Consider the following 7,984-nt stretch of genomic DNA (forward strand, 5'->3'; position numbering starts at 1 on the left):
CTTTTTTTGTGTTTGTTTTTCACACTTTCAGAGATTCTTCAGGGAATAATCTGTGGTTCTAGATGAGAAAAATAAAGCATATTTAGGGCACCGATGTCTATGAGTGAGTGCAATTTGGTGCAATAGGGCGATAAACCTGGAGGAACCTCAGGGACTGTTGGGCCTTGACAGAGGTTGGATTTTTACCGAGCACCATTCTAGTTTAACAGTGATGATTTCACATCCACCGCAGAGAAACCTTGTTAAGATGACGGCTTATTTCAGAGGAAGTTTCTCCTCCCACATAACAGATCTTCCTTTATTTAGTAAGATTTCAGGGGGAATTACTGGTCTTCACTTGGGTTCAGTATATTCCCCATGTTACCCCACGTGGTGTGAGAGAGACGACATAAAGGCAGCTGAGGACGGGTAGTTTTAACTGATTTCCAGCGGTGAGAATGAATATACTGTAATAATCCGTGTGAAAACTTAAAGTATATCTGGCCTTTATTTTAAGCTCTGGAGGTTTATGTAGGCGTTGAGGCGGGAGGTGTGGTTTGGATGAGAAGCTGTGTCATAGCTTCCCTTTTTTCCCCCTTCAATTTGTACAATCTTGGGTTGTTGCTTTAAAACTTTCTGCCTCCTCTCCTCTCCTCTCCTCTCCTCTCCTCTCCTCTCCCCTCCTCTCCTCCTCCTCTCCCTCTCTCTCTCTCCTCTCCTCTCCTCTCCCCTCCTCTCCTCTCTCTCCCCTCCTCTCCTCCCCTCCTCCTCTCCTGTCCTCTCCTCTCCTCTCCTCTCCTCTCCTCTCCTCTCCCTCCTCTCTCTCTCCCCCTCCCTCCTCTCCTCTCCTCTCCTCTCCTGTCCTCTCCTCTCCTCTCCTCTCCCCTCTCTCCTCTCCTCTCCCCTCTCTCTCCTCCCTCCTCTCCTCTCCCTCTCCTCTCCTCTCCTCTCTCCTCTCCTCTCCTCTCCTCTCCTCTCCCTCTCCTCTCCTCTCCCCTCCTCTCCTCTCCCCTCCTCCTCTCCTCTCCTCTCCTCTCCTCTGTGCAGTAGCAGCTGTGACCACGGGGCGGGTGTGAGGTAAAAGCAGATCACTGGTGATACATGTTTTTTTGCACTGCACCATGTTGCGTGCAATCTTTGCTCTGCTCTTTGCACCGTGCACCTACACTCTGTTTGTGGGTTATGAGTTTCATACAGCGTCATTCTACAGTTCAACATCTGCCTGTTGTTTAAACACCTCCACTACTTTAGAGATGCTTTTATAGATATTTCGCTCGTGTATCCATCGGCTTTAAACCACAAATTGTATGTAGAGGTTTCTCAAAAGAAAGTAAGTTTTGGCTAAACTTGAAAAGAGAAATTCAATCGTTATCAAAAGTTTCTGTGGCCGATACAGACATAAAAGAATGAACACCTTTTCTTTTCTTTTTACCTCTGACATAACTGAATCACAATTATTCTGTTTGAAAGTGTTTGTGTGAAATAAAGTTACTGAAGGGAAAGTGTACGATATTAAAGCTGGGATTGATATGATGAAAATCATAAGCTTATAAGAGAAATCGACAGTTTTAAAGTGCGGTGTGGTTGTTGCACATTTAGCCACAGCTCTGGGTTGCATATGATGATCTGGCTCTCCTCCTACAAGGTCCAAAGAAGCTGTCGCTGTTTGAAAGCAAAAGTATGAAAATATAAAAAATGAAGGAAGTGCATATGAAGGCTTGAGTCCTCCTGCGGCGGCCACAAAATGGAGGAAGTGACTTGTATCAATTCTCACTGAAGGTGAATCCAAATCATCCTCTATATCATTCACAAAGAAGAACATTCACACTCTGATTCTCTCCAGATCTTAAACTAAATGGAGACAACTTGTGTTCATCAGAAGGGCCGGGTTAGAGATTATAGTCAGAACAACCTCTCTACACTTCCCCTTTTTCCTTCCTGTCTACACTCTCTGGCTCACACACTGTGACTCCGTTAGACTGCAAGCATCCCCTCCACTATCTAAGTCTTTACTATGTGAATCTTTACCATCTGGCTTCATCTAAAAAACACACTTTACACCACTTCCTGTTCTCACGTCTCGAAGGTGAACTATAGGCCTTGTGTTAGTTCACCTACAAAATCAAACCTCTAGATCATCTGGTTTGTCTGCGGTGGTGAAGCAGCTACAAACCACCGGAGGGCAGTGTGGCTTCACGTTGCGCCACAGCCGTTTCCCCCCTCTTTCCACAAACATCCCTCCCCTAGGTTGTTTTTTGGGGGAATATCGAATTGGCTGAATGCATTTTATACACACGCAAACACGTGTACACACACAACACACACACACACACACACACACACACACACACACCTGCACGGTGCTGCGATTTGGACTCCTTTTGGTTCCTCTCTGCCGATGACTGGCAGGTTCTTAACGAGAGCAGCCTAGAGCGTTTGCCCTGCAGGCCTGTACATCAACCATCAACATACAACACACGCACACACACACGCACACACACACACACACACACACACTCTGGAGCATTCACGCCCTCTCCCATATTTACACACACGAACATATCACCCACACAAACACACACATCGACTCTGTCTCTCTGCAGACCTTCTCTGTCCTCGGCTCAATCAGTGTGTCCATCGCTGAGGGAGTGTTTGACAGTCACTGGGAGACGCTGCGGCTTTAACACTATTATTAGGTTTCTATGAAGCGGCCTTATCCAACGCAGAAAGAATGTCAGCTGCACCACTGTTCAATGAGCTTCAACACAAACACATTACAGCACCACACAATGCTGCTGAGGGCCGGTCGGCGTGCTCACACACAGATGTGTGCGTCGGTGTGTGGTTGTTGTGAAGGCCGCAGTGATAAGACGACATAGCTGGGGAGGTGAGGACGGAAACCCAGAGCAGCACATTTTCTGCCCCCCTCTCCACCCCTTCATGATTCATCCCTCCTCTCACCCCTGTTCTCTCTCTTTTTTTTTTCTGTGGAGGAGAGAAAACCCAATTAAAATACTATGTGGATGGATACGATGAAGAAAGACATACCTCCTCCATGACATTCTCTCTACCCCCCGTGTAGTGACAGATCTGGTGCATTCAAACTGAGGTGAAAAAATGTGCAGGCTCCCGCCCTCCTGCTGCCATTAAATGTTGATGTATAATATCAAAAAATTATATATATTATATACACACACACATACACACAACATGGAGATTAATGTATAAATCAAAATCGACCACAGATTCACCACACATACATGAATATGCTATATGCGTGTGTGTGTTTGTGTGAGAAAGAGAGATTCCCATATGCCAAACCAATACCTGATGTAGCAAGAGGTGTAGGAAGCATCCATTTTTTACATTTCCCACACACACACACGTGAATACATGTCTTCAATGTTTATCTCTATCTCTCTCCTACTCCTCTACTCTTCTTCCGTTCATGTTTACCTCCTGACCCAACATCCGGCCCTCCCAGGAGATCCTGCTCTCTGCTGCCACACCACCACACCTGTACACACACACGCACACGCATACGCACAGCACGCACGCACGCACACACACACACACACACACACACACACACACACACACACACACACACTCTCTTCTCTCTCTCTCTCTCTCTCTCTCTCTCTCTCTCTCTCTCTCTCTCTCTGTGGACCCATGAACTGCCAGTCAATCTAGCAGCAGCTCAGTACAGACCTCACATTCTCTGTGGTTGTGGGGGTCAGGGCGAGACCAGTGCATGCTTGTGTGTGTCTGTCGATGTTTGTGTGTGTGTGTGTGTGTGTGTGTGTGTGTGTGTGTGTGTGTGTGTGTGGTGTGTGTTTGGAGAGATACAGATAGATAGATACAGAGAGAGAGAGGAGAGAGAGAGAGAGAGAGAGAGAGAGAGAGAGAGAGAGACAGGGTCAACGGGCTGGAAGAGTGTAAGGACTCTTCTATTCAGGCCTGCTAAATTCTGTATGCTGCTGATATTTACCTGCTTCAATATTACAACAAAGCCCCTCAGGAGTGTGTGTGTGTGTGTTTGTTCAAGTGTGTGTGCGTGTGTGTGTGTGTTTGTTCCAGTGTGTGTGTGTGTGCGTGTGTTTGCTCAACTCTAATCTCAGTCAGCAGCCACGCAGGTAAACAAACATCCCTATTAAACATTTCCCCCCTGTGACGACGCGCTGAAGGGACTTGTTTAACTGCAGCAAACAGCGAGCCCTCGGTGAGAAAGTCCAGAGAGACAGCAGCGACACAGGTCTCACGCCCACACACACACACACACACACACACACACACACACACACACAAACACACTCGCACAAATCCAGTTCTGGGCTTTGAGTGGCCATTTAGAAATCTGGACGGCAGTTCACTGACCCAGCACTAACGAGGCAGCTATCCCGGCCTTCGAGGAGCAGCGCCTCTTATCTAGTGACCACACAGCGCTGGCTATCTCCTGACCGTGTTGGACCAGTGGTTAAACTGATTAGCCTGTCGTCCAGTCAAGTTACAGCCACAGTAACACACCGAAATATACATGCAAAAAGAATTTACTGGCTGCAACTGTGGACTGTGAGGTGTATTTTACTCAGAGCAGCTCAAAAGTGTGTGTCTGCCAGTGTGATATGATAGCAGATATGATAGCAGATACACAACCCTGAGCGTTAAACAATGGCTCGGTCGCTCCACTTCTATCTGTCCAGTCGGATCGGACAAATGGTCAGTGGTGGAGAAACAGGAGAGTGGACGTGTGATGGCCAAAGTGTCAGGGACTCTGGATTCACCCGTTTAATGAGAATCTATGGCCTGGGCTGATGAAGGGCCTGACTGAGAGACTGTGACAAGTCCTAATGCTCACATGTATAAATGATGGGGGCGGGTGGAGGGGGGTGTCCTGGTGGGACGTGGCTGCGTGGAATCAATCCGCAGAGAGAGAGACACGAGAGACGACACGAGAGACGACACGGGCAGAAAACCACGGAATGTACAGAAGTGAGAAGAGCGAAAAAGAAAATGACAAGAATGGTGAAGTGAAATGAGTCAAACCTTTTGGGAAATAAGCTCAGACTGTTCAGTTTGCCTTTATTATTATGATGCTTAGCAAAAAGAGCAGAAACCATGGACTGTATATAAAGATGGACGACATGACACATCCCAGAAGTGAAGCCACATCATCTTGATTAGCTGAGCTGGCTGCAGGTCAGAAACCCTGCCTCCCCCATGTTAGTAGACGGGACTTGGACCAAAGGACTCAAAGAGAGTTTCTATGATTTTAGATAATTATCACTATGATGTATGTTCAAGTGCCGATTTTTATAGTCAGTTTGGTTTTGATTCGTTATTTGATAAAAAAGGGATGACACGTCATGATTGACCACTGAGACTCGTTCCTGAGAGAACTCGGAAGTCGGATATTCCATCTTGAAATTTCCAAGTTCCAACTTCTAAGCGTTCCAGTGCACGGTGCATACGGCACGGCGTCCAGCGGAGACAAACATGGCTGAACGTGAGAAGCTGATGTTTATTTGGCTCGTGATGAGACAATTCAACAGTGCAGCCTCCTTGCATACAGAAACAAGGCAGAGGGAAAACAACGCATGAGGTAACAGACGTCATTTAGTATTTTAATTTACTGCACTTTGATAATTGAAATATTCGAATATACAAGAGGGAGAGAACACACGCACTGTCACTAAATCACACAAACGAGGAAACGAGTCCAACAGAGACGGGCCTCAGCTCCAGAATCTAGAATTTTCCATTCTCTATGAGCGCCGCCATTGTTGTGTGACGTCAGACACCTGCTTCTCAGTGGAGTCAGGGTAGATGGATTTGCCCCGAGTTCCCAAGTCAGGGCTCCGACTTCGAGTGGCGTTCCATTGCACTTTTTCCAAATAGGAAAATTTGATGTTGGCTCCACACAACAATCACCAGTGCACAGACACAGACACAGACAACAGGAGGAAGAAGTGTAAGCATCGTCATCCATCTTTATATCCAGTCAGGAATCAGCCTCGTTCAGTCAAACAGCATCAAAATCCTACCAACATCTTCAAAGCGATCACAAGTTAACATGTTTTCTTTCATTTTCTTTAGTCCAAACAAAAACAGAGGAACTAAAACTCAAGTTGCACCTTTTATAGGAGGAGCTGTGCACCAGACTTCCTCTTGGCCAAGATGAGTTGCTGAGCAGCACGAGTAGATTTCAAGAAACCACTGATCCAGCCCAAGCAACCCAGCAACCCAGCACACACCCATAAGAGCATTTGTTTTTTTCAAATTGTTGGACTATCCCTTTAAGGACAAACTAAATTTGTAAAAAAAAAAAAAGTAAAAATGAGAAGTGGATAAAAATGTAAATTATGGTTTTTATTTTGATTTGTGTTGACTGAAGTGGCACATTTGTACTCCCCTGTGTGACGGCTATTCAAAGGGCTACACATCTGAAACAATAATCCAAAAAGTACACACACACACGCACACACACACGCACACACACACACACACACACACACACAGACTTTGTTATGTTGAGAGCGTTTGTCTCTGTATGGCTCCAGCAGAGAGGGGTTAAAATCCGATTGAGTCGATATCACTGGAGAATAATACATGCAACACGCAGTCTCTGTGTGTGTGTGTGTGTGTGTGACTGTGTGTGTTTGTGTGTGAGCAACACGGAGCCTAGGGACTTCCTCCCTCTCTCTTTGCAGCCCTCAGTTGAAATGGAATTGAATAGTCTGAATCCTCAATGGTAAATGTTCACAAAGTCAATACCAACTGTTAAGTCTCCCCTGCATTGGGGTTAAGGGCATTACCATTTCTGAGACTTCAGGAAAACACACACACACACACACACACACACACACACACACACACACACACACACACACACAGACTCACCAGATGCCCCATGAGATGATAAAATATTTTTGAGTCTTTTACAAAATGCTTACTATACATTCTGCTTAAAAATTCCCTTTTACTGTAAAATATTCATCGAAGGCTTGTTTTCATTTTCTGTTGACTAATCTGTGAACAATAATCCTGGTGGGCGTTTTTAAAGTGACATCAGTGCCGGAGGGACGGTGGTTTCACTGATCTGACTAAGCACCAAATTCAATTCAATTTAACAGTGTTTAAGCACCGGGAGGGAAAAAAGACTTAGAATCACATGAGCTGCATTAAATTCATCATCAGGAGAAGTGATGTGGTTTAATATAAAATATTCAGGAGTATATGTGAGTGTTTCATTGGCCCGAGCTGCTCCCAAAGAATAAAACAATACATTTAGTTTAAATTACAGACTGTGTAAATGAGAATGATATGTATATTTTATTATTATGTGGTGTAATACAGTGGGTTCTATATTTCCAAAGAGATAACTAAAATCAACAATGTGTTTATTTTAATAATTACAGACTTTAATTTACATATATATATACTGTATAGGTAAATATTTTAACTTCTTTATGATTCTGTTTAATACATTGACTGTTTATAAAGATGGACAAAATGACAGCACCTAAAAGTGAAGCCAATGCAACCTGGTGGCTGCATGCAGTATAGGTCATACATCCTGCCCCCTCCATGTGAATGGTTGGGAGATGGACCAAAACAAAAATGGCAAAATACACATCAGATACATTTGATGGTGTCCGTTCTTCCAGGTAGTTCCTATCATATGATGCATGTCAAAGTTTCCATTTCTCCAGTAAGTTTTAATGCCATAGAAATGGGACATTTCTGGATAGTGGGAGGAAGCAACGTCATAAACAGTCCTAAAAATTTACAGAAACCAACTTTAAGAAATGTTTTTGTTTGGTCCATGTCCCATCTGCTAACATGGAGGAGGTGAGATTAATGACCTATACTGCAACCAGCCACAACGGAGCAATCACGACCCTTTGACTTTTGGGAGCCGTCATGTCGTCCATCCTCACAGTCTGTGCTTTAATACAGAAAAATGTTCACAGTGACTTCAGACACATTGTTATTTACATTTACC

The sequence above is a fragment of the Hippoglossus stenolepis genome, chromosome 14, assembly GCF_022539355.2.
Source record: "Hippoglossus stenolepis isolate QCI-W04-F060 chromosome 14, HSTE1.2, whole genome shotgun sequence".
NCBI classification, from domain to species: Eukaryota; Metazoa; Chordata; class Actinopteri; order Pleuronectiformes; family Pleuronectidae; genus Hippoglossus; species Hippoglossus stenolepis.